The sequence below is a fragment of the Echinops telfairi genome, unplaced genomic scaffold (genome assembly GCF_000313985.2).
Source record: "Echinops telfairi isolate 266 unplaced genomic scaffold, ASM31398v2 ScPeMD7_44;HRSCAF=162, whole genome shotgun sequence".
In the NCBI taxonomy this organism is placed as follows: domain Eukaryota; kingdom Metazoa; phylum Chordata; class Mammalia; order Afrosoricida; family Tenrecidae; genus Echinops; species Echinops telfairi.
This window is the reverse complement of record NW_022103942.1, coordinates 9,297,046-9,302,889: the sequence shown is the minus strand read 5'-3', so window position 1 is coordinate 9,302,889 and position 5,844 is coordinate 9,297,046. Positions and strand designations below refer to the sequence as shown.

General features: G+C 34.5%; 1 pseudogene; it reads left to right on the top strand.

Annotated features, from left to right (window-relative positions):
* The first annotated feature begins 1,394 nt into the window (after positions 1-1,394).
* On the top strand, positions 1,395-1,682 carry LOC101652954 (annotated as a pseudogene).
* The last annotated feature ends 4,162 nt before the right edge of the window (positions 1,683-5,844 follow it).

Here is a 5,844-nt window from a genome sequence, read left to right as displayed (position 1 = left end):
GAACTCATTTTATGAAACGAGCATATACCTGATATGAAAATAAGGTGAGGATGCCACAAGGATAGAAAACTACATTTTCATAACTTATTAACATAAAATCACAAATTTCAACAAAATCCTGGCCAATAAATATTCTCAACACCCCCCCAAAAAATATACCAGGATCAAGTAGATTCTTACCAGGTAGGTACACGATTGTTCAATATTAGAAAAATCAATATAATGTACTGCATAAGACAAAAAATAAAAACTAAATTATCTTATCATTGAACAAAGAAAAGGCATTTAACAATATCCAACACTCATTCCTGATAAAAATATTCAATAAAATAGGGATAGAGGAGACCCTTCTCAACATAATAAAAGCCACGTATAAAACTCCAATGGCCAACATCCTGCTTAACAGGGAAAAAACTGTAAACCATTTTCCATACTAACAGGAACTTGACAATGATGGCCCCTACCACCACTTTATTGAACACTGTCCTAGTCATTTTTTTAATCGTTTTATTAGGGGCTCATACAACTCTTATCACAATCCATACATACATCAATTATGTATAGCATATTTGTACATTCATTGCCCTCATCATTCTCAAAACATTTGCTCTCCACTTAAGCCCCTGGCATCAGGTCTTCATTTTTCACTTTTCTACTCACTCCCCTTCCCTCATGAAACCTTGATAATTTATAAATTATTATTTTGTCATATCTTGCCCTGTCTGACATCTCCCTTCACCCACTTTTCTGTTGTCCATCCCCCAGGGAGGAGGTTATATGTAGATCCTTGTAATTGGTTCCCTCTTTCTAATGCACCCTCCCTCTACCCTCCCTGTATCACCACTCACATCTTAACCAGAACCAATACAGAGCAAAAATAAATCAAAGGAATACAGTTGGGCAAAGAGGTTGTAAGACTCTTACTATTTGTAGATGATATAATTTTATATGTTGAAAACCCCAAATATTTGGGGAAAAGATTGTTGAAAAATAGAAAGATTCTTCAATATGACAGGATACAAGATTAACAAGTAAATATCAGTTGGATTCCTGTATACTAATGAAGAGAGCTCTGAAAAAGACATTATGAAAACAATTCCATTTCCAATAGCCACAGAAAAGTTAGAACATATAGGAACAAATCTAACCAGAGAAACGAAAGATTTTTACATAGGAAATATTATCATAGTATTATAAGAAGCCAAAAGAGACTTCCATAAGTGTGTTATAATTTCTCATGTTCATGGACAAGAAGGCTTAATATCATGAAAATGTCAATACAACACAAAGCTGTCTATAAATACAATGCAATTCTGATCCAAATCCCAATTTTATTATTTAAGAAATAGAAAAACTGGAAAAGGTGATGAGGCTGGGGCTTCACTGGTCTCACTATGTCTACAATTTTCAATTTTCAGATTTTGTTGACTATAATCTTGCTGCTTACATGTACCTGTGCTTATATTCGATTCTTGGCTCCCAGTGTCCTGGGTAGAAATAAAACTGGACCATAGGGTATATTTTGCAAGTGTGCCAGAATTGGTGAACAGAATAGTCTTTATGTTGTAATATGTTGTGTTATGATGGCCTTGATCATCTTGTTCAGAGTAGCTTGGGAAAATGCCAGAAATAAATTGCCATCCGATTTCAATATTGAAAAAGGACTTACCTACAGAAAATAATGGAAAGAATAGTTAACCTTTTTATCTCTGAATATTGAGTGAGATATATTTCCAAACGAAAAAAAAAGAAATGGAAAAACTAATTACCAACTTCATATGGAGAGAGAAGAGGCTCAGGCAAGAACTACTTAAGAAACAGGTCAAAGTTGGAGACCCCACACTATTCAACCATAAAAATTAAACACAGCCATAGTAGTTAAAAACAGCTTGGTACTACTACAATTAGATAGATAGATAGATAGATAGATAGATAGATAGATAGATAGATAGATAGATAGATAGATGATAGATAGATAGATAGATAGATAGATAGATAGATAGATAGATAGAGACCCAGTGATAGAATTGAGTGGTTCGTACTGGTTCAGCAGAACTGATACCTATTTTTCTGTTGAGTTCAGTGAACCAATTGTTAACATGGAACTTGTAATCAGGGTTCTTTTTAAGGTGGGTGGCTGGGCAGCTGCCCAATAAAGAAATAACAAATTTACATTCCCTACACATTTTTAAATGTTCATCTGCATATTCTAAGCACTAATAGTAATTTTCATTCCATCTATAATATAAGAAATTAGACTGAACTATACTTGTGATATTTATCTATTCATTTAAAAAAAACTTGTTATGCTTTCGATGAAATCTACATTTTTATTCCCTTTTGCTTGTTACTTCAGCAAACAAACATAACATAAAGAGAAAAGTGCCAAACAACCAGAGGATGATACACTATCAATTGCTTCAGCTTTGTGTTACACCCATGAGTGAAATAATAAAAATATTCCATGAATTATGCAATTTCTGAAAGTGTTCAGAAAGGGAAAAATATTGTCAGAACAATTGCTGTAACTTCAGTAGAAGCAGAAAGGTGGTGGTTTTCAAAGATGAGCATAACATGTTTAGAGAAGACACCAGGGTTAGTCTGTGCAGAATAAAGAAACAAATTCATCGACACTCATATGTGTATAAGAAAGAGCTTAATGTACCAGAGCAAATGACTATTGAGAGTGAATGGGGTAGAGTCTAGCCTGTCAATCTCATGAATATTGAGAAAACAACCCAGCCCTGTCCGGATTAAGTCCATAAATCTAATATTAGCCCATATGTCCGGTACCGATCAATAAAGTCCCTTTCAGACTCATGAAACACATACAATGATGTCGAATGCAGGATGATCACAGGCCAGTGGGTGGGAAGTCTTGTGGGTCCAGTGGCAGTGGAAGCATCTCAGTGCTGCCAGGGGTCTCCCCATGGTTTCTCCAGCTCCAAGGCTCTGGCTGTCATCAGCCTGTCTTCATGTGGCTTGTCAGTAAGCTTGTCTTGCAGGGAGTGAGCGTGTGTCCCATGAGTCATTTAACTCCTTAGCACCTCCAAATGAGATCATCAAGCTCCATCCTAATTGAAAAGCTAGACTCCACCCCTTCACTCTTAGTCCTATTAAATTAACAACAGATTATGTAACTACCACAATACTTAACTGTTTCTAATGTATCAAACACAATGACTATTATCTATTTGGTCTACCTCTAAAGGAATAGGATCCTATTCCTACAGTGAAAAAATAATTAAGGATAAATCATATAACCAGTGATGCTCAGAGAAAAGCAAAGAATATTACAAGTGGGGACACCAAACAAGCAATATAGAAATATCTTAAATAACAATTTTGTTAGTTTTTTTGGTAAGGAAATATTTACTCTTTTTAAATTAATATTCTAGCATTATTATAAAATAGTTTTGTGTACTTCTTTTATTGTTCTAATTTATGTATAAATAGTACAAAATAATAAATAACATTTCAGTATTTCAGTTTTTTATACTTAAAAGAGTCATTAGGGCAGTGAACCAGTTACTAAATTAACTAAATCCTAGTACTGAAAAGACCTGTAGCTTATACTACTACAAGCAACTGCTCTTTGACACAGGGCCAAAATATTAAGTAGGAAGATATTGTCTCTTCAACAAATGGTGTTGGCTAAATTGGATCTCCATCTGCATAACAATGAAAGTGGAGCCATATCTGAACCCATGTATATAAACAAACTCAGGATGGATCAAAATCTAAATCTCATAGCTAGAAAGATCAGCATTAGAAAATAGGGGAATGTAAGGGCCCTATTACAGGACATAAACATAAAATCTAACATAGCAAAGGAAGCACATACAGAAGAAGACAAAATAGATGAGTGGGATCTACTAAAAATAAGATCATTTCATGCATCAAAAGACTTCATCAAAAGGATAAAAGAGAGCCTAAAGAATGGGAGAAAAAACTTTAGCAATGATACAAGAGACAAGGGGCTAATCTCTAAAAGCTATAGAAAACTGTAATACCTCGATAAGAAAAATAAATATTCCAATTTAAAGGGTGCAAAATACATGAATAAATAGTTCACTGAAAATGACATTCGCATGAATGACATAACAAACGCATGAAAAATATTCACAATCATTAGCCATCTGGGAGATACAAATCCAAACAATGATGAACTATCACCTTACACCTACAATGATGACCCATTTCTGAAAAACAAAACAGAAAACAACAAATGCTGTATAGGGTGTGGAGAGAGTAAAACTCTCATCCATTTCTGGTAGGTCTGAAATATATACAACCTCTGTGGTTGTATATATCAGCATTGTGTCAACAGCATTATGTCAATACCTCAAAAAACTGGAACTACAAATTCCATTTAATCTAGCAATGCTGGGAAATACCCTAAAGAAGAGAGAGACATAACAAGAATGGACTTATACACACCTATATTCATCATAGCACTGTTCACAATAGCAAGAATTTGGAAACCGACCAAAAGCCAATCAGTAGAATAATGGATAAAAATTTTGAGATTACACACACACACACACACACACACACACACACACACACATCACAAAAAAATATTGTTGAACCACAAAGTATCTCACAAAATGATGGATCTGGAGAACATTATGCTGATCAAAGCTAGTCAATCTCAAAAAGAAAAATATTATATCAAACCACTACTATAAGGATAAACACTAAAACCAAGTCTGGCATCTGTTCTTAGGGCATGTAATAATTTAATCTTGTCTCCCAAGCAATGTTGTGGGACTTTTGGTCTAATGCTTATGAACTATTTATAATGAGCTCATTGGTACACCTCTAAAGCCACTTCAAAAGGAGGCCTCATCCCAGCTGGGATCAGCTTTTTAATTTAGTGGGGGCTGGAAGAAGACCAAATAGATCCAGTCAAATAACATTTTCCCAATATCATTCCAATTTAATAGACAATCATATAGTGATCTTCAGTGAACTTCAATGGAAATTTAGGACAAGAGGAGGAGGTATAAATGTCTGTCTCAGAGAGGGTGATTTCACTTCTGTTAGTAGGTAAACTAGGAAGGGGCAGTTTGCCCCTATGAAAAATGCTTACCATTTCAAGTATACACCCTCAATGGGAGAATTCATTCTGCAAAGTGCTGTTAGTTATGCTTTTTGACCAAATTTCCTTTCTACCCTTGAGGAACCAGGGTGTGTGCTATACACTACGTAGACTTTAGACTTTGCTGTTTCAAAACTTCACTGTTTTCATAGGCAATATCAGAAGGATCTGATTTAGAAATCCTTCTAAATGAGTCAGACTTTACTTTAAACACACGTTTCTGATAAAAGGAACGGAAGTACTATTTTGGACTTAAAGCTGAAACACTCCAGCATGAAAAGTAAATGACCCTTATCTCACTATCATGGACTTGGAAATCCTTGGACTTAAGTTCAAACCTCTTGCTTTCAAGGTTGTTCAATAATGGACAATTTAAGACCCATATACATTTGCTATACATATTTTGAAATATACATATTTTCTTTTGCCTTTTTCAATATCTCTTAGTTCTGCAGGCATAGTTTTGCCTTAGTGAATGAGCATTATGAAAATGTTGACTTTGCTTCCTTAAGCAGTGTTCTGTCACTTAAGTTGTTAATCCACATTTATTTGTAAAGGTTCCATGTATTTGAATCTAGTAAGCTTTCCTACAGTTCCTTTTATCACTAATATATAAAATTCTATATCACCAACTAGATGTACAATACTATTATTTGAAATATAAAATGTCCACTGCAGATTACCTATATTATTTCTCAATAAGGTGATAATGTTGCTGCTGAAGTGGACAAAGAATATAT